Source organism: Hermetia illucens, chromosome 2, assembly GCF_905115235.1.
Source record: "Hermetia illucens chromosome 2, iHerIll2.2.curated.20191125, whole genome shotgun sequence".
NCBI classification, from domain to species: Eukaryota; Metazoa; Arthropoda; class Insecta; order Diptera; family Stratiomyidae; genus Hermetia; species Hermetia illucens.
Genome location: NC_051850.1, coordinates 16,025,758 through 16,051,967, shown reverse-complemented (window position 1 = coordinate 16,051,967; position 26,210 = coordinate 16,025,758). Strand labels below are relative to the sequence as shown.

At 41.5% G+C, this 26,210-nt stretch overlaps 1 protein-coding gene and 1 long non-coding RNA gene across 6 annotated transcripts in view; both read right to left on the bottom strand.

Annotated features, from left to right (window-relative positions):
- LOC119648013 overlaps window positions 1-26,210 on the bottom strand; it is a 416,281-nt gene that overhangs the window by 231,666 nt on the left and 158,405 nt on the right. The window lies entirely within an intron of this gene.
- The window catches only part of LOC119648016, a 41,928-nt gene continuing 28,734 nt past the window's right edge, over window positions 13,017-26,210 (bottom strand). The window contains exon 2 of the long non-coding RNA XR_005249001.1: window positions 13,017-13,765. This is a non-coding gene — a long non-coding RNA (uncharacterized LOC119648016). The remainder of the gene's footprint in view (window positions 13,766-26,210) is intronic.

Sequence of the window (26,210 nt, the reverse complement as noted above, 5' to 3'; positions counted from 1 at the left end):
GTGAACTCGAGAATCAATCGAGACAGCAGTCTACTTGCCAGAAGACCAGAAAATAAGAAACTATCTAAGAGGGATATCAGGCACGAAGTGGAACTGAATATATTGATGGAAGATTTCTACAGAGGCACCATTGACGTGTGTGAGGATAGCTGAAATATTTTTTTCATCAAAGGACGTACCTTGCCAGAACGAGAGCAGATGCGCGAAAACTCTCCAACTGTGTGGAAGAAACTAGGGGTTGGCAAAATTACAAAAATACACTGACGAGCAACACGATCAGAGAAGCATAGTGAATTAACTTCAGAAAATTTCGTGAAGGAATTAAATCATCTACAGAAAAATCTGGGCCATTCAAGGTTGTGACCAAGGACAGAGCAATCTCCCCTGCCTATGATGGTTTTACGTTGAATATAATGCACACCCACGTCATCTTAGCGACTATATAAAAAGATCGACTACTACCTTTAAGCATTTTCGGTTGCGCTGCTCTCAGGGCAGAGGTAAGACAGCGTCTAATGGCGATATAAAAAGATTAGCCACCTTCGACTTTCTTAAATACTTCGATACTAAGCCCAAAAAAGGGGTCCGTAAAATAAAAAGAGTGAGAGTAAGTTGCTCTCCAATTGGTCGACATAAAGTCGTACTCTGCCTCCCTGAAATTTACCAAGCAGAGGTAGGACAGGGTACACCTAATTCGCACAACTTATTTCTCAGGGCTTGTCTCACAATGGAGGATTGAGGGAGGAACAAAAATGGAAATTTGGAGAATAGCAAGAAAGGTATGCTCGGAAGCTAGGGTAAGTTGGGCAGCAGGAAGTATTGAGCCACTAATTTTACCCAGAGCAGATGGTAATTTTCCGACACTACCCGGCTTGAAATCATTCTAAGCACCTTGCTGTATAGTCTTTGTATACATATCAAGGGCAGCGTGGCAGGCCGAAGTGATTTTCATCCCGAAAACGGATTAAAAGGATCGTTTTGCCTCGAAATCTGTCAGACGAATGTGCCTGTCGTTTCTCGCATGAAGACAATGGAGAATGTTTTGGAAGACTATATTAGAACCGAACTTGCGCTATATCAGCTGCCGTTAATAACACATCCCACCCATTGGATAAGGACATGTGAAATTTTCGATAATAACGTGATAGGGACTGAAATATCAAAAATGACCCTCCCCCCCCCACATAAACGGGCAACTTTGCGGCGAATTTCTTCAATTTCTTTCTGTTTTGGGATAGCGCTAGCGCATGAGCAATCCAGATGGTCCTTTGCGCCATCGACCAATTTTACGACTCATTATAATGCTAGAAGTTAAAGGCACTAACTAACTAATGTCAAATACTTCAGTATTGACATATTACCAGGGTTTTATTTCACATTTCAGTAAAACCAAAGTTCATTCAACCTCAGAAGCAGCAACAATTTTTAACGAATTGACCAAGTTCTCTGCCAACTTGAAGTATCTAACCAAATGGTCCTTATTCAAATTACTCTCGGTTTTCGTTTTGAAAAATGCATCAACCCGTTTCATTTAAAAGCACTTCCGTCAAAGTCCAGCTATTCTTGTCTATAATATAGGGAGTGAGACAAAAGACAGAAATAAATTTCTTTCAGTCACCAGAGACCAATGGAACAATATAATCCATAGCGGAAGCCTGTAACCAAATTCAACCAGATGCTTCGGAAATCAGTCACGCACTTACATCGCAATAATAATTTTACAGTTTCCTCTCTATTCAATTATATAAAATTAAGCAAAATCCACAACCCCATTGTCTACAAATCCTCACAAAAACAACCACCAATTTACCGATTGTCCCCACACGCATTTCCCTAAAAACAATTCAAAAGAAAACCTGAAATGTAACAAATCATAAAAACTGCATCCCTCTTAACAAATTTCCTGTTTTCCATAAAAGAAGGGATGGTCGCGGATGCAACAAATAATGAGTTAACTGCCAGTTCAATCCACCCCTAGCATTAAGGGTGCGTACGAGAAGTAACTCGATACGGAAATAAGGGATTACACAGCATTTTATCGAATTGCATCCATCATTGAACGGTGCTACAACCCTTGTGGTCGTTTGGTCGTTTGTAAGACATATTTTTATGATTTATCACCCCCGGTTTGTAAAAATGTCCTCGTTAAATGCTTCCGTTAACGAAACGGGCTGGGTTGGGCCAGGGTAAATGAATTAACATCGAAAGCATTCAATTTCTTTTGGTAATTGCGTGGAATGTAAACACTCATGCTCTTATCGATGATAAGGGTTCGAACCCCCTTGCCTTTTTACAGGGTTTTTTGTGAATGGCTTATTGGAAGAATGGATCAAACGATATCGATGACAATTGAGGGTTGGAGATTCCAACCTTTCATAAAAATAAAGTACGTGGACGACGCACATGTTTTTAGGACTTTTGTAAATCGAGTTCAATGGTTGCGAGGGTATTGTTTTAGACATGTTTTGAGCGTTAACTGTACGTGGTTTTGATGCCATTACAGAGCTTATAATCGAACACGAAATTTCAAAATTGAGTAATCTTGACAGTCGTAAATATGCGACACACATTTTCCCTGAATCATCTGTTGAATAAATTCGGCCTATTTGCCCTAAAGTGCTTCCAGCCTGTCATGCAGTATTGGTCGCTTGAGTACTTACAGATTCATAAGCGGGTCAATGCCAATTTGCTTAAGTCAAATAAACGCACAGCAGATGTAAATAATGAAATTTCTTGGAAGTCATCTTTTTACATCATTTGAACTTGAACGGAATTCAACTTGGCAAACACCGAACACACTGTTTTACTTCCACTTGGGCCATACACCTCCAAATATTTAAATGCGTTTGCTGTCAGTGCCTGGAAGCTAATCTCTGGGTTTTGTGTTGAAACACTTTCAATTATTGAAGATTAGCCCACGCTGTAATGATAAACTTGAATTATTTAATTGTTGCATTGAAGTCGGTGTTTGGACGTGTTGGTTTAGATTGGATTAGTGAATTGTCGAACAAGATGCAGATTTTGAATTTTGCTTCTGTTTTTGAAAACATGTTTCCTGCTTATCCATAACTTTGAAGTAAAAGTCAGTTGGCCTGATTTTGGCGACCTTACTCGTAGTTGAACAATTGAGAAATTGTCACCTTTGCTTGCTCGAAATAGGAAGTAATCTGTGTTTACTTTTACTAAAATACTTAAGTCATCTACAGTTTTCCTGGCCTTCAAAACTGAGAAGCGAAATAAGTAAGCGGACCGGTAAATTACAAGTAATAACAAGCGAGCGACCTATGCGGAAATCTTGCGGAAGGTTAAGGCAGACAATTCCCTCCAGGACTTGGGTGAACAGGATAAGACGCACACAGAAAGGCGATTTTGAGTTTAGGCCTGGGGAGAGTGAGTCTCAGAGTCTCCATAAGCAGATCGAATCATCATTGGGTAAAGCAGCGGAAGTAAAGGTGAGCCAGGGCTCAATGCTGATTGAATGCAAGGTCTGCTAGGCTTTGAAGACTCAACTTGGGCTAGATTCTATCCTTGAGTCTAATGTGATCAGACTACGGCTACAATAACCTTCCCATTCGAAGCGGCAAAAAAAGCTGTTGCTGTTGGTAAAATTCGCGTTGGATGGGTAAGTTGTCGACTGGGTGAGCAGATATCGCCAGGGCGATGTTTCAAATGCCTGGAATTTGGGCACATTTCAAGAAACTGTATGAGCAAGTACGATAGGTCTAAGTTGTGCCGAAGATACAGAGAGGAAGGGCATATTGCCAAAGAGTGCAATGCGAATCCTAAATGCCTGCTATGTAGAGAAAGACAGGAGAGTAACATTGACCATATCACAGGCAGTTGCAAATGTCCAGCGTTCAAGAAGGCGATTTCAGCTTTTCATGAATGAAATTCCTACGTTAAAAGAGCAGAATGATGCAGGGATTCTAGAACAACTTGGTGGGCAGAATAACCTCAACACTTCCACCTGGATGAAAGCCGATAGCCCGGGAACATTTCTCACTATCGGGACTTGCAACACTCGGCATCTTCATGTGAAACATAGATGAGGTGCCACATTTGCCAAATAAATTAGCAGCATTATAAAGCAGCGACTGTACTTATCCGTCACCGGATCAAAAGTGGCAAGACATTTTTATACCTCATACAAGAACCGTGGGTTGGTGGTGGGGTATTCAGGAGCCTAAACTTCCAACATGCTGACCTGCTGTATGCCAATGGAACTGATCGACCCCGTTCCAGCATGGTAGTTTCAAAAGACTTCCAGGCTAATTTGGTTAACGACCTATGTGATGGCGAAACCACATGGACTAAACTAACCGTAAAAAGTCAACAGCGAGATAAAGAGATACTATAGTGCTCTGCATATTTCTCCTATGACGCAGAAGACGTGGAACATTCACCAGAGCTATCCAATATGCCAAAATTAGAGGCATGGGGTTAATAGCAAGATGTGATGCCAACGCTCACCACATATGCTGGCGAAGTTCCACCATCAATGCAAGAGGATCGAGACTACTGGAGTATCTAGTGGGAACCGATTTGCAGATTCTTAATTTGGGTAATGAACCCACTTTTTTCAACGTGGCCGGCGAGAAGCCATCAAGCTCAAAGCTGAAGCGGATTCTGGCTAAAGAACGTAGCCACAAACTGAGTTATTTACGTTTACAGAATGGGAGGTACACAGAAAGCGATGAAGAAACGGCAAACCATTTGCTTGAAGTGCACTTCCCAGGCAGCATCCAAAATTTAATCTCGGGGCTAACAGGTGCATACAGCCCTCAACCGAGAGATTGCAATCTGGCATGCAAAGTAATATCACTGGAGCGACATTTAACTCGGTCGATAGATACAAGTCTGCAGGTCCGGATGGACACAACGTCTTTTCTACTGAAAGATCACCCTCGGTTCATAAGGGATACACACATTCCTAAGTGGCCACTTCACCATAGGCAATACGCCTACCAGAAAATCCACGAAGACAGCACTCCATGAACTTACGGCAAAAATTGAAAAGGCGATGTCCGAAAAAGAATACGCCTTAGGCGCATTCATGGACATTGAAGGCGTCTTGAATTATGCCTCATTCGCGGCAAGACAGCATGGAATCGAACTGCTATTGGCCTATACTGACGATATTGATATTATGGGGAGAACAATTTAAGATGAACCCTCTACCTTTATCCAGATCGAGCAGGCGGCGCGAGATCTTGCGCTGCACATTAATGAAGGCAAGCAACAAAATATATGATAGCGGCAGCCCCAAAAGTGGAAGAAACAACATCAAATGACACTGATCCAACGAGAACAATAAAAATAAGAGAGGACAACTTTGAGAGCGTCGAAAATCACAACCGATAACAGTTATGCCGATGAAATCCGCGCCCGGTTGTTGGTTACCAACAGATCCTATTTCAGCTCACAAAAACCGTTTCGCTCGAAACGTCTCCGATATTTGTTCTTTGTAAGGAAAATTGTAAACTATAAACCATGTTCGGGGGAAGAATCCTCTTCTAAAATACGTTCTGGGTTCTGATGTCAAAATTAGAGGCAACCATGCTCAGATAATTTGGTTCCCGGCACCTTGTTGCGGTCAACTACGATACCAAGTTGATGGTAAGAGGAGAAACGTTATAGTTGCCTCTGCCTACTTACTCTATGATTCTTTATGCCTTCTGCTGACGCAAGAACTAAGGGATCTGGTGGTGTATGCAGAATCAAGTAGCCTTGAACTTTTGATAGGTTGAGATGCAAATGCTCAGTATATTTGTTGGGGCAGTAGGAAATGCAATCCTAGAGGAGAGAAGCTGTTCGATTTTATCACTTCAGCTGGTCTGATGACCGCGAACGTAGGGTGCGCCCCTACATTCGTGGGGCCAAGAAGAAGTGAAGTAGTTGACCTAACAATCTGCAGTTCAAAGTTCTTAGAGTTGATTAGAAACTGGCGGGCACTAGATGAAGTCTCTCTCTCAGATCACCGTTACTTAGAATTTAGTCTAACTAAATCAGCCGAACAGCCTGTAATACCAAGACGGAATCCTAGGAAAACGGATTGGACGAAGTTCAATCAGCTTCTTGATGATAAAGTTGAGCTCCCTAGGTGACTAAAGAGACTCCTTTGGCGATAGAAGATTTATTGAAAACTCTGAATCGTACACTTTTACAATGCTTTGAAGAGGCTTGTCCTATTTCCCGAGGCCAACGTGGTAAAACGGTTCCATGGTGGAACCGAGAATTGCAGAGACTCAGGAAATCAGCCAGACCACTTCTAAATCGTGCTTGCAAAAGCAATAAAGATGAAAACTGGCTAAACTTCCGGAACTCAATATAATTGAATTGAATATAAGAGGCTCGTAAAACGTTCGAAACGAGACTCTTTTAGGGTATACTGAGAGGAACGGGAAGGTGAAAGAGAGACTTCCAGGTTGTGCAGAGTCCTTAATAAGGATGGGTCGGCCAAGTTGGATTCTCTTAGAAAACCGGATGGTAGTTTCAAGAACTCTAAAGTTGAAAGTCCTGCGAGTCTGCACTTCAAAGATCAAGGATGCAACTCTGAAGGGTGAGCCCTTCCAAAAGCTCTGTGATGCCGCCAGAGAGCATGGTGGGGGCACAAAACATTGAAGGAATCACTGGGAGAACTGAATCTAGTTTTCGCAATGCCTTCCGATTCTCAGATGCCCGTATATTTGTTTGGTAGAAGATGTGATGTTATCTTGAAACGGAGAGAAAACTGGGACGAACCAGAAGTATGCGTGTCGGGATATACTGACGTCTTCTACCCCGTTGGCTTAAAGACAGAGAATGGTTGTGGAGCCGGAGTCTACCTCTCGAATAAAAACGACAAGTGGGATGATTGACGAGCGATGGGGAAGGGCAGGTGCATTGCAATCTGTAGCGATAGTCAAGCCGCATTGAGGGCGTTGAGTAGTACTTTGATCACTTCAAAAATCATTCAGGAATGTAGAAGCCGATTGAATTCAGTTTCTGGATTCAATACGGTGGATATACTTTGGGTACCTGGTCATTGTGGTGTAGAGGGAAATGAAATCTCGGAGGGCTTAGCAAAAGAGGCTTGAACTTTCTCCATGCCCGGACCGGAATCAGCAATTGGTGTGTCGGTAGCATTGGCTGATGCTGCTATCAAAAACTGAGAAAAAGCTTCCCATAGTGATAGGTGACGAAGCCTTAATGCTGCTAGACAGACCAAACTCTTCCTGTCAGAACCAAACAAACATACTGCAAAGTTTGTCCTGTCGAAAAGCAGGAAGACTTGCAGAAGTATTGTGGGCATTTTGACTGGTCATAATTTACTAGCTGGGCATATGTTCAGAATAGGAATTATCTAAGATGATACGTATCCATCCTGGAATGCGAAAGTGGAATCCACAGAACATCTTCTATGTGAGTGCCCTGTTTACGGACGCATCAGACATCTGATTTTTAGTGCTGATGTGCTCCAACTGCAACGGATAGCATCACATCCACGTAAATTCTGCAATACATAAACGGATCCGTTGGACGGGGGAATCGAATACCATGCACCACTAAGGTCTGAGTGTCCAGAGGTTTTGCTTCTTCCTCATCTCAAACACAGACACACACATACACAACAACTAATTTCGCACATCACGACCCTCAATTACATAATTCCCCACTATCCTAATTGTCTATAGAGACGACAATACATAGCATAACAACAACAAAAACTGAATAAAGTTTTCATTCATAGTACTTTGCAGGGCTATGACGGTGGTAAATGGGAAGAAATTGTTAATTGCGAATAAACTGATGAAAAGAAAGTAAATTTTAGTAATTGGGGATTCAGGAAGAAAGTAGAGGGACTTGAAATGTATAATAGATAAAGGAAATGTTGGAAATTGCCATACCGTAGGAAGAGGGGATAATTTAGATAACTAAACGGATTTTCCAAGCGGCTCCGAAGTAAATCGTGAATGTCTAAACATTGGAATATCTCACTAAATACAGATAGGAGTTTGGTAGCGAACATGTCTATAACTATAATAGTCACGCGAACAAGAAAAAGTAGAAACTGAAATTCCTTAGGTATATTTTCGACAAAAAATAAACACCCATTCTTGGATACTTGTTCGATTCCTCTCACCAAATTATACTTTATAATCACAACTTATCACTCCATGAAACATTGCAAAATTTTAATGGACCAGTTCATCATATCCCTAATTGCAGCCAATCAAAGTTCGTCGCCTCAGCTTAACTCTTGCAAAATTGTTTCCACGGTGAATTAATTTGGAATTAATTTAACATGCTTTACAACATTAGAAACATTAGAAATAGTAAACGTTTCACTACCGGCATCCGGTACTATCTGTTTTCAAATATTTGATCAGTGAGAGCCAGCAAAGAACGTTAACAAAGATAGAAACAAGCCACCCAATCGTGTAACAATTTATTTTTCGCTTTGAAATGTCGCCAGCTTAGGGAGTCTACTTCTAGCAGGAAGTAATAAATAAACAAATGTATTAACATTTGGAAACAAATTAATCCATCCTTGTGGTATCTAAATGAGCAATTTTTATGATATCTTAAGAGAAGCGTCTGTTGTGATTTAAATTGCGAAAAATATAAACAAAACTAAGCAGATAGGAATGACTGAATAATCCTTAAGGAAATATAGACCGATCTCAGTAAAAAACAGCACCACATGGATTAGTGGAGATTAGAGGTTTGTTTGAAGTAATTTTAAATTTATTACAATTTAACAGATCTGTAGAGAATTTATTACCTCTTATTCAACTTTTGGGTTTTTATGGTTCCTCTTTCGGAGAGGTCAATTTCTGGCTGCGCAAATTGGCTCCTGGGAATTAATAAGTAAACAAGTCGGGAAACCGGAACCTCGGCGCTTCAGGTATGAAAGATTTTGTTTGTTTCTTCTGTGAGTATATTTCAATGCAGAACTAAAAAACGGCTTTGAAAAGTACTAATTGAGACCTTTCATTTGATATCCAACATGACTATATTTGGTGAAGAAAAATTGTACACACCCCCCTTTTGCATGTATGGAGACCCTCCTTAATCTCAACGTAGACTGATCTCACTCACTGCATGTCTGGGCGTCCACAGTTCCCATCTTCTCACCAAATTTCGCGTCAACCGGTATAGCCGCTTTTGAGAAAAGTGCGTATGGCAGACAGACAGACAGCCTGTGAGGAATGGCCAGATCTCCCATCAGACGCGACCCCAGTTGGCGGATTGGGGCATACCTATTGATGTGTACATATGTGTTCTTTTCTGACTGTGCATAGGCTAGTGTTCGCCCATCTCTGGTGCGTGGACCAAAATGGCTACGGGAAGGATACCCAGAACATAAAACCACCATGGAAGACGAGAGAAGGAGAATACTTACGGTGCAGGGGCTCGGAACCACAGTACCGGCGGCTTGTGGAACTGAGCAAGTGGTCTCTAGGTCGTCGATATCCCTCGACCGCAGTGCCTCGTTGGTGGACAACTTAGCCACCTTGGCATATAATGATACAAGTGATTTGGATCTGGAGAAGGAGCTGTTCAAGCGAGAACACCAGTAACAAGACTAAACAAAGATGAACTGAAGGCATATCGTTGGACGACAAAAACCCCGATAACACCCACTACATATATTCAAGAGGCGCGACAGCAGGCGGTGCTTCAGGAACAAGGAAAAGATCCATTGAAAAGAAGCTCGTCAACTTTGAGATCTCCACCAATGCAAAAGACGGTGAAGGATAAGGTACAGGCAAAATCAATAAACGCCAAAAATGAAGGAGCGTATAAAAGAAATAACTCTGTCGGGGCTTATGAGGAGCAGAGTTCCCATCCCTAACCGTACTACCATCGAATCGCGGCGAAATAAACGAGTACGTGAAAAAGAGGGGGATTCTCTAAATAATCAGCAGGCGCCTAAGAGCAAAAAAGGCGTTCAGGACATTCTGAAAACCAGCACAAACAGCTCAAAAGGAGGAAAGCGTACAACGAATGACCAGCGTTGCGAAGCCCAAGACGAAGGAAAATGATGCATGGACTAAAGTTACCAGCAGAAAAGCGAAACGGAAAGCAAAAGTGCGAACTCGTCCAGATGCGATTGTTATCTCCAGTAAGGGCAATTTGTTCTACGCGGAGATACTCAAAAAGGTCAAAGCTGATTCCGACCTAAAAGGTATGAGCGGAAATGTGAACAGAATCTGAAGAACTCAGAAAGGGGATCTCATGTTCGAGCTGAAAAGATCCATCATAGGTAGAACTGATGACTTTCGCACTCAAGTCAAAAACGCACTTGGGGAGAATGCCGCAGTGCATGCCCAAAAACATGAGAGCAAAGAGCTATCATGCCCGAAACCAAAAAGATTTCAGGCTGGGCTGCAAAATCTTTGGAAGTGCAGACCTTCATAGAGGTGTGGTTATATCAGCGTGATACAGCAGGCGCCTCTATGGAGAGAGTTATCCATATGGCTTAATGTATCGCCAAAGCATGTGACGCGTCCATGCCTACGTGTTCATTCCCCAGTAGAAAACCAAACTACTGGTGGAATGATGAACTGACCTGCCTTCGATCGCTCAGAGGGCGGTAGGTAGAGTCGATCAAAGGCAGAAAGAGTGCGCCTATAAGGCAGCCCGCAAAACCCTTAAGCTCGCCATCCAGCAAAGCAAGAGGAAATGTTTTAAGGAGCTCTGCTCTGAAGCGGACGTAAACCCGTGGGGCAGCGTTTATAGGATCATGATGGGACGATTCAGAGGCCATGCATCTTCGCAGTTCACGTGTCCCACCCTCTTGCTGAAAATCAACCAGGGGTTATTCCCCCAACAAGAGGAGAGCACCGACATATTCCAACCACCTCTGAATACGACGGCAATTCCGCCAGTCACCAGAGACGAACTGCTGGAGATCTGCGGTAAAATAGGAGACAATAAAGCGCCGGGTATGGACGGAATACCGAATAAGGCCCTTAAGCTTGCCGTGAAATCCGCTGTTATCGTCGATAGTTATTTAACTGAATGGAGGCTCTGGTATGACACTGATGACGGACCCCAGGAGTACGTTTTTTCCGCAGGTGTCGGGCAGGGCTCTGTATTGGGTCCACTACTATGGAACATTATGTATGTACTTAATCTTCCCCTTCCGAGGGAGGCCAAACTGGTGGGTTACGCTGACGACATAGCACTGGTTGTTCTCGCAAAGTATCTCGAAGATGCTGAGTTTTACTCAAGCGAGCCAATCAGTGCTGTTAAAAATTGGCTAGAGAGCTCTGGTCTGACACTTGTGAAAGAAAAAACACAAGTGGTCCTCATCACTAAGACCCGGAAGAGAAATTACGCCTGCATTAGAATCGGGAATCATATCATCACTTCTAAGCCGACCATCAAATGCTTGGGGGTGGTGATAGATAGAAAGCCCAGCTAGAAGCAACAAGTACAGTATGTTTGCGATAAATCATCCACTGCTAGTATGGGCCTGGCGAGTATGATGCCGATCGTGGGAGGGCCCCTAGGTTACTTATAGCCAGGGTGGTGATCTCAATCATGCTCTATGCGACCCCAGTTTGGAGGGAGGCGTTGCGGATGCCAGTTACCACTAAAAAACTGAGGGGGACTGTGCCGCTAGGCTCGGCATAGCCTAAAATTCGCATTGCCAAAACTGCGCAGAAGGAAGGGAAACCCTCATGCACTTTCTCTGCGGTTGTCCAGCTCTGGCTAGAGTCAGGCTGCGGACACTGGCTAAACCATTCTTTGGGGACCTCAGAGAGATTTCTAGCTACAGGGTGGGAGAGCTGCTTTCTTTCGTGAATGTTACGGGCTGGCTCTGAAGATCCGAGCCGGCTGGACTCTACTTCCTTGCTCCCCTAACAACAGTCGCGGCCTTAGGAGTTGGTGGCATCAAAACGGCGCACCAAGGCGCTAATTGGGCTCCTTGGAGCGGCTACTGATACCTACCTACCTACTCGTCTCATGGAGGCGCGGACGATATCGCCAATATCTGCACAGGTTTGAAGACCTCACCCGATTGTTCAAATTGCGATGGAGTTCCAGAGGATCCAGAGCGTGTATTCTTCCACTGTCCGAGATTTGTGGAAGAAAGGGGGAATTTAGAGGAGACTCTAGGGGAGGTGCTGATATCAGAAAATCTGGTGCACAACAAGAGCATAGGGATGCGGTCAACTCCATGATCGCATCTACCCAAAATAAACTGCGAAAGGCAGAGAAGAGGAGAAAAACGCGGTCACGTACGCCGTGTATAGAAGAAAGGTGATGAAGCTAGAATGAGGTGACTCCGCTTCGTGATGTAATACCTCATGGTGGTTCCGCGAGGCATGGAGGGAGTCGGGGATGGTTTTAGTGGGTAAAAATCCCACACACTGGTGTATCCAGACCAGTGTCTTTTGAAGATGTCCGCTTCTCAAAAAAAAAAAAACAGAAAGACGGGCAGACAGACAGACAGATATTAAACCGATTTTAATAAAGTTTTGTTTTGCGAACAAAACCTCCAAAAAATCATGTTCTTTTGGTGCTTCTTACTTGCCTTCATCACGTGTAGTCAGCAGATTGTTTATCTCATTATCCAGATGTCCAATTAAAGCCTGAGAACCATTTTGAAAGGTGGATGATGTCACAAAGATATGTTAAATGTTCACGAGAGACAAGTGAAAAGATACGTGGACATACTAATTATTGCATATACGAATGTAGTGAAAGCACGTGTAGGACAACAGCATAAACAGTGCACAATCTGGCCCCCAGTCACTGTGATTTCTGGTGATCATCATTTCCTGATTTATCGATTAAATTCTGGCCTCGCAACTATCAATCCACCCCATGACATCGGTCATTAAGTTTGAAAGGGAAATTTAAACCTGAATTCCCAGGATGTTCTTGCCAATTTCACTGCTTCTGGTCATACATATTTAGATTAAATGATACGCTTTTATTCGAAAATTATGCAAATGAGACATTTAATCTCAACACTAAAATCTAAAATTCACTAATTGAATAAAATCCCACATATCAACTGAGATTATTTAATTATTTTTATTAGTTACTCTTTCTGCTCTTTCCACTGGTCGGTTAATAACGATGGAAAGTTCAAAAACATATAGTTTCTGCCGACAATATTTGGTTTTTTTTTTCCGCAGATACTACCGTGCATGAAACATGCAGAATACTCTCCATTCATGTCGCCCAAAAATAGATGGTAAACTAAATAATTAGTTGACATTTACTACACGAAATTAATATCACTGTGGATTTTTATCTGTAAATGGATTTAGATACATTTGGAGTACAAGCGTTGTCGCATTGCGATCGTAGTTAAATCTGTTTCATGTTTTATATATTGCACTGTAAGTATCATGTTGCGATTCGTATCTAAGATATTCCATACGATCCACTGTCAAAGTGAGAAACATCACTTTAATGAATATCTTTTCATGTTACATAAACTTTTGGAACTACTTTTTCCTCCTTCATACGAAAAAAAAAATATCTTATGTCATACAATTAGTGCGTAGAGTACTTTTTCCGTTTTTCACTTAACTTTTCCAGATTGTGGTCAATTATGTAAATTGAATTGAAGAAAGTGCATTATGAAGAGTAATTGCCGCTGATTATGATATAATGATTCTGTCGTAAAATAATTTTCAAGGAGACATTATTTGAGGAGTATGGTTCGCTTGACTTTTATATCAGAAAGATACATTTTGGATGAAACTTTAATACCTTCTCTGATCGTCGCGGCATCTGTAAAGCGGATTCAGCTTACCTGGAATTAAAAAAAGAGGAAATAACCATTAAAAAGATTGATTTTTGCAGCATGTTATATTTTCAAAGTTAACAATGACAATAAAGTAAGATTCATTTCTGTCTTTTCCTCGAAACTGAAACGAACTTTCCTAAAATTTGCAGACCAGGCAGTTCTTCAATGTCAGGATTCACCGATTTAATGCGGAACTTAATGGTTCATTGAAGATGGAGTATTATAGCCGCAGCACAGCTTTTCAATTTTCGGGAAAAATTAACTACGGAGCGTAATGCAAACTGACATACATGTGTGTATCTTAAGTCACAGAATCTACTTGTCCACCCGATTAATTGCATGCAACTTTCTCAACAAATTTATGGTAACAAGTGAAGATGTATTACTGCGAGCAATATATGGTTAATGAATGTCCTGGTAGCAAATTATAGTTCCTGGATGCAGCTGGGACAAGACCACAATGAAATTGGCGACGGTATTTAAGATTGAAATATTGTAAATTTTTATTACCTACATGTCACCAAAGGAAATACTACAGATCAAGTTAAAAGTGGTGTTTGATTCGTACCTGATTATCACGGCACCATATAGTGGCAGCCTCTTAATTTTTTTTTCAGATTTTTCAGTTGGATAGTTTCTGAGAATGGGTATGTTAAAGAAATTATCACTTTCGATTCTCGCACTCCCCACCTTTCCCACAAATGCCAAAATTAGTACCAGCTAATCGAGACCTTTTATTTGATACCCCACATGGCTATATTTGATGAAAAAAGAATTGTACACCCCCTTTTCCATGTATGGACTCCCCCCCCCCCTTAAAGTCAACGTAAAATTATGTAACTCACTGCATGCGTGAGCATTTACAAATTTGATGTGAATTGCTACAACCATCTACGAGAAAAATGCGTGTGACAGACACACAGACGGATATACAGGAGGAAATATTCCTGAAGGATGCGATATCGGTGGGAAATCCACGAGAAATAGTGACGCAGGTTCTCGACAAGATACAAAAAGCGTGTGAGGTTTCCATGCTCCGCAGTATGGTACTCAAGAAACGAATACCCAACTTCTGGTGGTATGCTGAAATCGACCCGTACAGTTTGCCTTAAAGCCAGAAGACACAGCCAACGTAGCAGGAACCGGCCTGACTCTGAGCAGGCTGAGCACAGCTGATATAAGAAGGTGAGGAAAGAACTGCAAGCAGCCATCTCTAGAAGTGAAACTGAACACTTCAAGAGGTTATGCAAAGTAGCGGACTTCGACGCATGAGGAGATGCATACAAGGCTGTTATGGCATCAATCAAGGGTAAGCGCTCACCGCCGATCACCAATCCTAATTTGCTGCGAGATTTTATTAGAACTTTCTTCCCACAAGTTTCAAGTGAATCAAATCTACCCACTGTCCAGATAGATGAAATTTCCGAGGTAACCACTGAAGAAGTCCTGGAAGCCGCAAAGAAGATTGCCGAAAATAAAGCCCCAGGTTTAGGCAGTATTGCTAATAAAGCGCTGAAATAGGCCGTCGAGACAGTTCCAAGGTGGTTCGTTGAAGCATTCACAACGTGTCTCATAGATGGAATTTTCCCGGAAGGCTGGAGGAAACAGAAGCTTGTGCTAATCCCGAAGCCAAATAAATGGGTGATCCTTCGTCTTATAGGTCTATATGCCTGCTAAACGGCATCGGCAAATTTTTCGAATGGTTCATCTTCAGTAGGTTTGTTCCAGTCACAGAAAAGGAGGGTGTTCTCTCAGACAGGCAGTTTGGATTCCGAAAGGTAAGATCTACTGTCAATGCGATCAGCATGGGGACGGAAATTGCAGAAAAAGCAATGGAAGCCAATAAATCTTGCGCGGTAGTTACTCTCGACATGAAGAATGCCTCCAATACAGCAAAATGGAGCAAAATAATTGCGGCTTTAACCAAATTGGGCGCTCCTAAATATCTGGTGCACATACTCATGGAATTTCTCCGGGAGAGGATATTGAATTTCGATTCGGACGATGGACCTAAGACGTATACAACAACCTGAGGGGTTTCACAAGGATCAGTCCTCATTCCTCTCCTGTCGATAATAATGTATGATGGAATTTTGAAGTTGCAACTACCCAAAGGAGTAACAATTATTGGTTTCGCAGACGACATCGGAGTGACTATCGTGGCACAAGATATTGATGAGATGGAGGTACTCACAAACGAGGCAATTTTTGAAATCAGGTCTTGGCTAGAGGACGCTGGTGTGACGCTCGCAGAGCATAAAACAGAGGTAGTTTTGATTACCAAGCGATGGAAGCAAACGTCGATAAAGATCAGGACTAGTGAACTTATCATACAGTCGCATTCAACGAAGACGAAAATTCAAGTCCCATTTTGAAAATGTAGCAATCAAAGCTTTCAGAGTGGCTACATGGTTGACAAGAATGTTACCAAATATAGATAGTCCTAGGTAAAGCCGTCGGCTCTGGATCTCGAGAGTTGTCAGCTCCATCTTGCTTTATGCAGCTCCAGTCTGGGCACTGTCTTTGAAGTTGGAAGCAAATAGAAGAAAAATCACAGCCTCGCATCGATTGAGTGCATTGAGAAAGTCGTGCGTTTACCGTACAACATCAGACGAAGCAGCCTGTGTGGTAGTAGGCATGGTTCCCATAGACATCTTTGCGAATAAGGTTCGACACCTCTTTGACTCATCATATGCAAATAGCGAGTCCTATACCTGTCGTTGGCAATTGGCACGAAGTGAATCTATTTTGGAATGGCAAAAAAGATGGGATGATCTACCTAAAGGACGCTGGACACACAGGATTATGCAAGATATCTTTAAGTGGATAAAACGTAGGCACGGTGAGAGGTTAGTTACCACCTAACTGAACTCCTAAGCGGACACGGAGGGTACCGCGCATATCCTTATCGCTTCGTGCGTGCCAACTCCCGTATTGCCCGACATTCGTTATGATTCCGTAGGATGCCCCTGGAGGCCATTAAAAAATAGACCGGAATACCGGAAGCTGGGCGCTTCGGTTATAAAGATTTTGTGTTCATCCTGTATGAGAAATTTCCTATGCAAGTTTCCAATTCGTACGTAGTTAAATATTCAGAATATTCCTCTCTATATCTAATGACGCACACGTCTTAGACTATGATAAACCCACGTGAAATATAAAATTTTAACCTTCTATAACTTTCTTAATAATAGTTGAATTTTCATCAAACTTTCCAGAATTGTGTATTATATTATATTATTCAATGTTTACGGCATGCCTGCAATTCCAGGATGAACTTAAGGATTTTTCGGGTAAATTTGTTATTATGCTTTTATTAACATTTTTTGAGGAGGTATCGGAATGGGATGTATTGTGAGGTCTAGATTTTGTATCATCATCGTGATTTTTTTTTACATTTGGATTGGATAGACTTTGAGAACGGGACTTGTTACACTTTTCAGAGCATACAATTTGAGCCTTTACTCTTCTATGTTTTACCCAGTATCAGAAACAAGATAAGTTTCGAAAAATACTAATCAGGCTCTTCCATTTGATACCCTACATGACCATATTCTGTGAACAAAAAAATTAAAATAATTGCATTTATTGAGAGCCCCTTTTAGCTCAACCGAAAATTATGCCACTTGCTATTTGTAAAGGGATTCACAGAACACATGCTCCCACCATACGAGACTATAGCTTCTGTCGTTTCCGAATAAATCAGGTGTGACCAACAGACAGACAGACACTTATGTCCTGGTGGTTTAACGTCAGCACCTGACTCGAAGACTTAATCCTCCTTAATCCTTTTCTTAAAACACGGATTGATTTTGTGATCACAATCAAAGGCCAGCTGAGACAAGCACAATAGTGTCAGTCTATATCGAGTGCATGACTCAGTTTACTCGTACTGGTGGATGCAAGACCAACCTAAATCTCTATCAAACTTTGGAGTAACTATGACGAAGAGCAAATCCGAACATTTCAAGCGGATGTATACTGAAACTGACTCCGATCCATGGGGTCGCGCCTAAAGGTCCATCTAAACCTCGATGAAATTCTTGTAGTGGTAGAAGAAGAAGTTCTAGATGTAACAAGGAAATTCGCTGAAAATAAGACCCCAGGGCTGGATGGAATCTCGAATATCGCCCCCAAATTGGTAGTCAGGACAGCACCAGCTATGCTTGCCCAAGTTTTTACGGCATGCCCTGGATAAGAAGAATTCCCCGAACAATGGAAGCTACAAAAACTGATGTCTATTCCGAAGCCAGGTAAAATAATTGGTTGACCCCTCATCATATCGACTGATAGGTTTGGTCAATACCATTGGCAAACTATTTGAACCAGTAATGTACAACAGACTGCTCGCTACTGCGGAAAAGGAAGGAGGCCTAGCTGACAAGGAATTCGGGTTTCGTAAGGGAAGATCAACCGCCGATGCAATCAACATGGTGACTGTCCTCCTCGCGCTGCAATACAAGATGCTGCACAATGGTGACACTTGATGCAAAAAACGCATTCAATACTGCAAAGTGGACGAAAATCGAAACCAAACTACGGGTTCCGAAGTACATTGGTACGCATCATTGTTGCATTTCTTCTAGGAAGAAGATTATATTCCGACTCGGACAATGGATTGAAATTATTCCCGATGACGTGTGGCGTACCACAGAGGTCTGTGTTAGGTCCCTTCCTGTTGTTAATTATGCACGATAGAGTGTTTACGCTACGTCTTCCTAACCGTGTGACCGTGTGATCAATTCTTGGTTGAAAAAGTCCGGTCTATTAATTGCTGAACATAAAACGGAACTAGTGCTAATCAGCAAACGAGGAAAGGATACAACCGTGAAAATTAATGTTGGTGAACAAACAATTTACTCCCAACAGTCGAAAAAACAAGAAAGGGAAAGTACCATTGTGAGCCGCAGTTAAGAATTGATCCAGCCCCGTGATGCAATGCTTTATGGCAGTCGCGTGGGGAGATTGGAAGCAGAAGGTGGTGGTTTTAATGAATAAGGGTCTCACATAACAGTATGCCAGCAGCCATCAGTAAGTTTAGAACCGTTTCACTTTCCAAGGATGAAAAAAAAAATTTTTAAACAGACAGACATTGTATCGATTCTAATAAGGTTTCATTTCACACAGGGCGAAGGACTGAGTACTATACCACATAAAATATACCGAAGGGAGTTTCGGAGGCGATTGTGCATATAATAACGTCTCCGGTAAAGAAACATTACTTGCCGATGGAATATGGGTTCCACAAATAGAACGGAATCTACTGAGGAGTTAGGCGACTATATATAAGGCTCTGAGGCCAGAAAAGGATACCTTCTAAGAGGTAGTCGACCAGACTCTTGGAGATTACCGTAGGCATGACCTAAAAGCTCGGAGACAATTTTCTACGCCAGGCAAAACAACGTTTTAGTCTGGAGTTGAGAGGCAACCTTTGACCGAGTCTTGACATACTGTGCCATTTAGATAGCCAAGTAAGAATAGGAAATGGAAGGCCATACGGCTAGTCATTATTGAGAAGTAGGGAATGATTAACATTCGAAAGGTTCAGAAAGGAAACTGAAGTGAAAGTTAGGGTATTTTGCATTCTGGTTGTCCGTTTTTTTAAGAGGTAAGTGTGCGTGAGCATTAATATTGAGGTAAGACTGAATCACTAAGAGGTAAAAGGAAGGGAATGCTAATATGTTATACAAATAAAAGATCAGATCAAGGATGTGGTTTTCGCTATTACGACGAACGCTGAATAGGAGTTCATGAAACCTAAGGAATGAAACTAAATACGAGGGAGTAATATGGTTGAGGCAAAGTAGCTAGACTGAGTAACTTGGCAATTTAATAGAAGAAAAAATTAAACCCCTGCCGATGATGAAAGAGACCAGGATATTTGAACGAAAATAAACACTACTTGACCGTGTGATGGTTGAGGGGGTCGAGTATCAGTCTCTCAACCTCGATGCTCTGGATTCGAATCCCAGTTGTTATGAGTGTCTGTGTTTGCCTTGTGTTTGGCTCGCTGCTGCGACCTTACCACTTGTACAGCGTTAAGTGTGATGATGGTGGAACTGTAGCACAGTTTGACTGTGCAGATGCCCTATACTCTACTAATGGTTGAAAAGAAAGCACCAAGCAAGATGTAATGGGCAGGGGGCAATGCAGAGGTGAAATGCAAGGGAAACAAATCGTCAAAAATATGCTACTTCATAATTGCCCTGAAGCAGCTCCTTGCATGTGCTTACCTGTTACCAGGATATTACGATCGCAAGGATTTATCGTGTCGTTTTTGAGAAGATCCGCAGATATTGATGATAGAGAAGGCTGATTTTAGCTGTGTAAATGACATTGTGCATTACAAAAGTAGCAAATATTAGAAATTATAGGAGCTTGGCCCTGAGGTTCTTCAAATTTTAGTAAAATGATGCGAGCAATGCGCCCCCAAGATACTCTTTCGAGACTGTGTAAGTAATGGCTAAAATCCGTTGCAGATGGCAGAGGGTGGACTGAATATTCATCTAAAGCTAGTTAGGTTAGGTTGCACGTGGTGAGGGCTTAATTTATAGTAGTTATTAAACATTCATATCTAGCACTAGATCGTAGAGATTCGAGAATACCACCATATTGATCGGTAAGTGGTCCTTCAGGTAGAGGTGAAAACAACCATATGCCAGAGGGAGAATGGAGAATATGCAAAATAAGTTGGAAGCGGTAGTTTATTGAGTTTTGAAGTCTGTAAGTTATTTATTTGCATGAACTTTCGAAATTCATGTTGTCAATAGAGTGTAGAGAGGACTATATCATGGAATATAAGAAACACCGTGAAAGGTTGAAAAGGAAGGGTAAAATGGAAAGGATGAAGGTTTGAAGAAGGAAATTGGTAAAGTGAAGTGAAAAGCAAAACGAACATTGAATGAGTAGCATGAACTGCAGGAGGAGAAGGCACGAACTTTGTTGTAAATATGAAAGAACCAAAAGGATTTAAAAAAAAGTCGATTTAGTTAATTCTTAGGAGCAGACACGAAGAGCAACCTAGAATGAAATAACAGCTAAAAACCGCAACAAACAGTCGATTATCATCAAATCTATACAGCAGCTCACGGCTTCTGAGCGGTATGACCCGTATCTACTCACGAAAAAGGGCCACAACGCAGAGATAAAGGATAATCGTATCATGAAAAGTAATGTTCGAGTAACATTGGAACGAGAGGTTAGAGAAGAGCAAAGCCTTCATTAGGCAATTAGAGATTTGAGTTCAGAGTCATCCATGTTGGCTTGTACAAGAAGCAATTAGTAATGCCCTAAAATTCAGAGGGAAATATCAAATGAAAGTTACTAAGGCAGTAATCGAAATAGGAAGAATTGCTTTGCAAAATAGGCAAATTTCAAAAATTCAAACAAACGACATAAACGAAAAGCCAGTACCTAGTCGATATCGGAGGTCGACTTTAAACCCCTCTGTGGAGAAAAGCTTACCATATCTTTGTCTTTAAATGTCCACATGAGCTCGGGTGAATTAATATATGTCCCTGGCTTAGTTTGACATATGCGAGGCCCAACCTTCACACAAACGACCTTTTATTCACCAGAAAGGCGGGGCACCTAAACTGAAAATGAAATCCGTCACTATGCATCATCATCATCATTAACGGCGCAATAACCGGTAGCCGGTCTAGGCCTGCATTAATAAGGAACTCCAGACATCCCGGTTTTGCGCCGAGGTCCACCAATTCGATGTCCCTAAAAGCTGTCTGGCGTCCTGATCTACGCCATCGCTCTATCTTAGGCAGGGCCTGCCTCGCCTTCTTTTTCTACCATAGATATTGCCCTTATAGACCTTCCGGATTGGATCATCCTCATCCATACGGATTAAGTGACCCGCCCACCGTAACCTATTGAGCCGGATTTTTTCCCAACCTGACGGTCATGGTATCGCTCATAGATTTCGTCTTTGTGTAGGCTACGGAATCGTCCATCCTCACGTAGGGGGCCAAAAATTCTTCCAAGGATTCTTCTCTCGAACGCGGCCAAGAGTCCGCAATTCTTCTTGCTAAGAATCCAAGTCTCCGAGGAATACATGAGGACTGGCAAGGTCATTGTCTTGTACAATAAGAGCTTCGACCCTATGGTGAGACATTTCGAGCGGAACAGTTTTTGTAAGCTGAAATAGGGTCTGTTGGCTGACAACAACCGCGCGCGGATTTCATCATCGTAGCTGTTATAGGTTGTGATTTTCGAACCTAGATAGGAGAAATTATGAACGGTCTCGAAGTTGTATTCTCCTATCTTCATTCTTGGTTTCTGGTGCTGAAGTGGCCACCATAGACTTTGTCTTGCCTTCATTGATGTGCAGCCCAAGATCTCGCACCGGTTACCGCCTGTCCGATCTGGATGAAGGCAGTTTGTACGTCTCGGGTCGTTCTTCTCATGATGTCGATATCGTCAGCATAGGCCAGTAATTGGGTGGACTTCAAGAGGATTGTACTCCTCGCATTTACCTCCACATCGCGGATCACTTTCTCCAGGGCCAGGTTAAAGAGGACGCATGATAGGGCATTCCCTTGTCGTAGACCGTTGTTGATATTGAATGGTGTTGGGAGTGATCCTGCTGCTTTTATCTGGCCTCGCACATTGGTCAGGATCAGCCTAGTCAGTCTTGTCAATTTCGTTGGGATACCGAATTCCCTCATGGCCGTGTAAAGTTTTACCCTAGCTATGCTGTCATAGACGGCTTTAAAACCGATGAAAAGATTGTGCAACTGGTGTCCATATTCCAACAGTTTTTCCATCGCTTGCCGCAGAGAGAAAATCTGATCTGTTGCTGATTTGCCTGGAGTGAAGCCTCTTTGGTATGGGCCAACGAGGTTGTGGGCGTATGGGGCTATCCGGCCTAGTAAGATATCGGAAAATATCTTATAGATGGTACTCAGCAACGTGATACCTCTATAATTGCTGCACTGTCTGATATCTCCCTTTTTATGTATGAGGCAGGCATTGATTCGCTGTCCCATACCTCGAGCACAAGTTGATGACCCACTTGGTGTAATTGGTCGCCTCTATCCGTCACTGTTGCTATCATAAATTATTCAGTTATCCCGGGACACTCTACACAAGTGTCTTTGTGACGAGTCAGCCTAATGCCTATTTTGTCATACAGCCATCCAGGGAACTATTGCCTAGGTGGTGCGATTTTTCAAACAAGCATGATTGGATTTTTTCTATGCCTTCCGCAGACGTTTATCTTATCTTCCACCAAATATTTATGATATGACGATATTGATGTTCTATGTCAGCTCTCAATTGAAAGATTAGAAGGAAAAACGAAGGAATCCAACAGTCGTTAAGACACTTTCACTCTGAGGAAAGACGCATGTCTCATTACTAAGCTGGGCGGAGTACGTCCTTTTCAGAGCAAAGAGCAAAGTGGGATGTAAGGTCCTCCTCAAGAAAATATATAGTCAAATCAGATTGCACATACGGCATTCAATTAGGACAAAGTGTCCAGATCGCCCAGTTGTTCTAAAAAATCCTTCGAAAAGGCTTGACACTATTTGGCATAGAGACTTTGTAGCAATATTTTACTCATGCATACCCTTTGGAAGGATATGCGTCAGACAACAAAATTATAATTGGGAGTAATTAATGTATAGGTGATTGCATACAAAAATAGAACAAAGCCAGGAGGTATTCGTTGTACCCAGGCAGCTATACGCTCGAGTATTAGTCGCAAACCAAGGATCAACCGCGCAAAAAACAACGAGCTAGAGCTCACTATTGAATTCCATCCTTGATATACTTATGACGACACATAAAGCTCGAGGGCTTGGAAATTTAAAGAAGGAATGAAAGTTTATGCATTTATGACTTTCGGCATTGAAGGTGATACCGGCTCAAAAACTCCTAAGTATAGATGTTCGAATTCAGAAAATGAAAGTATCCATTACACGATACCCCATTGACATTTGATTATACCATTTAGGTCCCTAAGGGTGCAAGCAAGAAGAAAACACGTATGTGATCCCGTGCTCTTTTGCATACTTTGAACCGATGGATCAAATTTATTAGTCACAGGGAAGTTTTTACCCGATGATCACTTCCTCCTCTAGTACAGACCTCATCGGCATATCCTGTTTCAAGAAGTCTGAATCCAAGAGGAGCAAATCAGCTAAGGGGCACGGAATATCATTGCATATGGGTGGAGTAGGGACGAGGTAGCTTATTGGCCCGTGTGCCTTGCAGTTAATGAATTGGTGTGTCGATGGTAAGTGTTTCCCCATCCTATGTGACAAGCCATAAACAGCTATGCAATGTCACATGCTCGTAACCACGTAGCCGTATACCAATGCACTGAATCACATACGCGGCACTAACACCAGACCTTATGCGCGGAATTTTTCTCGCGCATTTACCGTCGATGGTCGAACATATGCAATGATTTTTCTCCATCATAGAATTTCGAACAATTCTCTCGGAGTTGAATCCCGTGCGTTCGGTGTTCTTGTTCTTTATGTATAGAAAATTAAAATATACTATACATTTGTTTCTTCTCTCCAATGATAATTGCTGCTTGAGTGTATGATTTTGTAAAATATTAGAAAAGCAAAAATTATGCACGAGATCACGAGATAATTATAGATTTCATAAGGAACTTCTTAGCATTAAGCAGTGTGTGTGAGTGAAATAGTTAAAATTTTGGGCATTTAAAGTAAATCCATTGCATTTATCTTTCCTACAAAACTCACTTCCATTCCATGAGAATTAGCTGGTCATTAGGCAAGTGAATATTTGACTACTCATTCGAAAATATTTACACACTCCCAACAATACAATGTCTGCAATGTAACTCCCGTCACAACCTAACTCCCAGCAATAATATACAAATTCCTGTTTTCATTACATCCATTATCAACGAACAGATAAGACATGAACTTCACTCAGAACAATCAATTGTTGCTTATTTCGTTTATTGACGTATTTATGAAGCAATCAAGTATGGGATGGTGCTCTGATTTCCAGCCAGGCTGCAGCCATTGCAATAAATTTATAATGACCGCGCATATTGCCAAGACAGAATTGAGTTTCGATTTCAATTGCATTTCTAATGGAAAATCAAAATAAAGCATTTAGTTTTATTTACAGAAGATTAGGAATTAGATAGGAGAAATCGTACGGTCATACGGGAGTAATAACATATGAAAATAGAAGCTCGGAGAGATGTTAAAGGTTAATTTTTTGTAGTTCTCATTGGGATTGAAAATGGTCGATTATTTAGAAGAATGCAATCTAAAGCTCGAGTAATGAGCACATAATTAATGAGCAGAGGTGCCGGCGATATCTCTAAATCGGATCAATCTTTTGTAGTGGAATATTTATAGACAACAAACAAACCCATTATACTTAAGTAAGTATTGTAAAAAAGTCTCGAATGGGGATCACTTAAATGCTCTTTTGTTGATAATTTTCGTTTTACTGATTTATAGTGGAAATCGATGCATTCACACTTGCAGTGGTTTTAATATTCATATTAGTACTCCTCTCTTCTGTGTTCTTAAATTTGTTTTAGGAGTATTGCATTGCAAATTTGAAGGCCTCTCTGAGAGAATATGTGTACTCAAATATATAATACTATGGCAATTTTTGGAACAGATAAGGGTGATCAATCACCCCTGTTATATTCTGTTAATACATAAAACATCAATTATTTATTTACATTTTATTTTCCTGTTGTTCTTGTTGTTATGCTATTGCTGGCATCACAGACAACTAGGTGGATGGTCGATTCTTTCGATAGTTGCAGGATTATTATTTTGTTGACTGGATGATGGATTCTCAATATAAAGATTTTTATTTTTTTTTTTTTCTATTTTCCAATTTGCCATTTATCCTATTTTCGAATTAAAAGATGAAAAATAATAAAAATAATGGACCTATTTTGATTTGCGCATGAATCGATATTTACAGGTTGAGAAGCTCCTGTTAAGTTGACTTAAAAGTCAAAAACTAGAAAAGCCTAAACAGTGAAGTTATTGCAGTTTTATTTTAACTATTTCCTAAAGTAGTGCGGAGTTCTTTTGCATCAACTCTTGACTAACGCAATTTACAATTGTATTCGTTCGACATGCAATTTGCCTCGCTCCGCTACACTCCCTTCCCCAGTATGCTTTAAAATCTGATCTGATCTATTTCCTTTATCTTCGTAGTTTATATCGTTTGCTCCCTTCTATAAGATTAATTTGTATGGTTTTGATAGCTCTATTCAGACAGGATATGACATGGACTTCAGATGATCAAAAAAGTACAATTTGACGATTGTTTCCGCCTCCCTTTGCTAATTTTTAGCAGTACTCTAGCGACCAAGTGCGTCAGACTGTAAGGCAGTGCGGGACCTCATGCGGGACCTTATGAACAATTAAAATCTGAGGAACCTACCAAATGTACTCCGTGGCGTTCAATCGTGGCATCT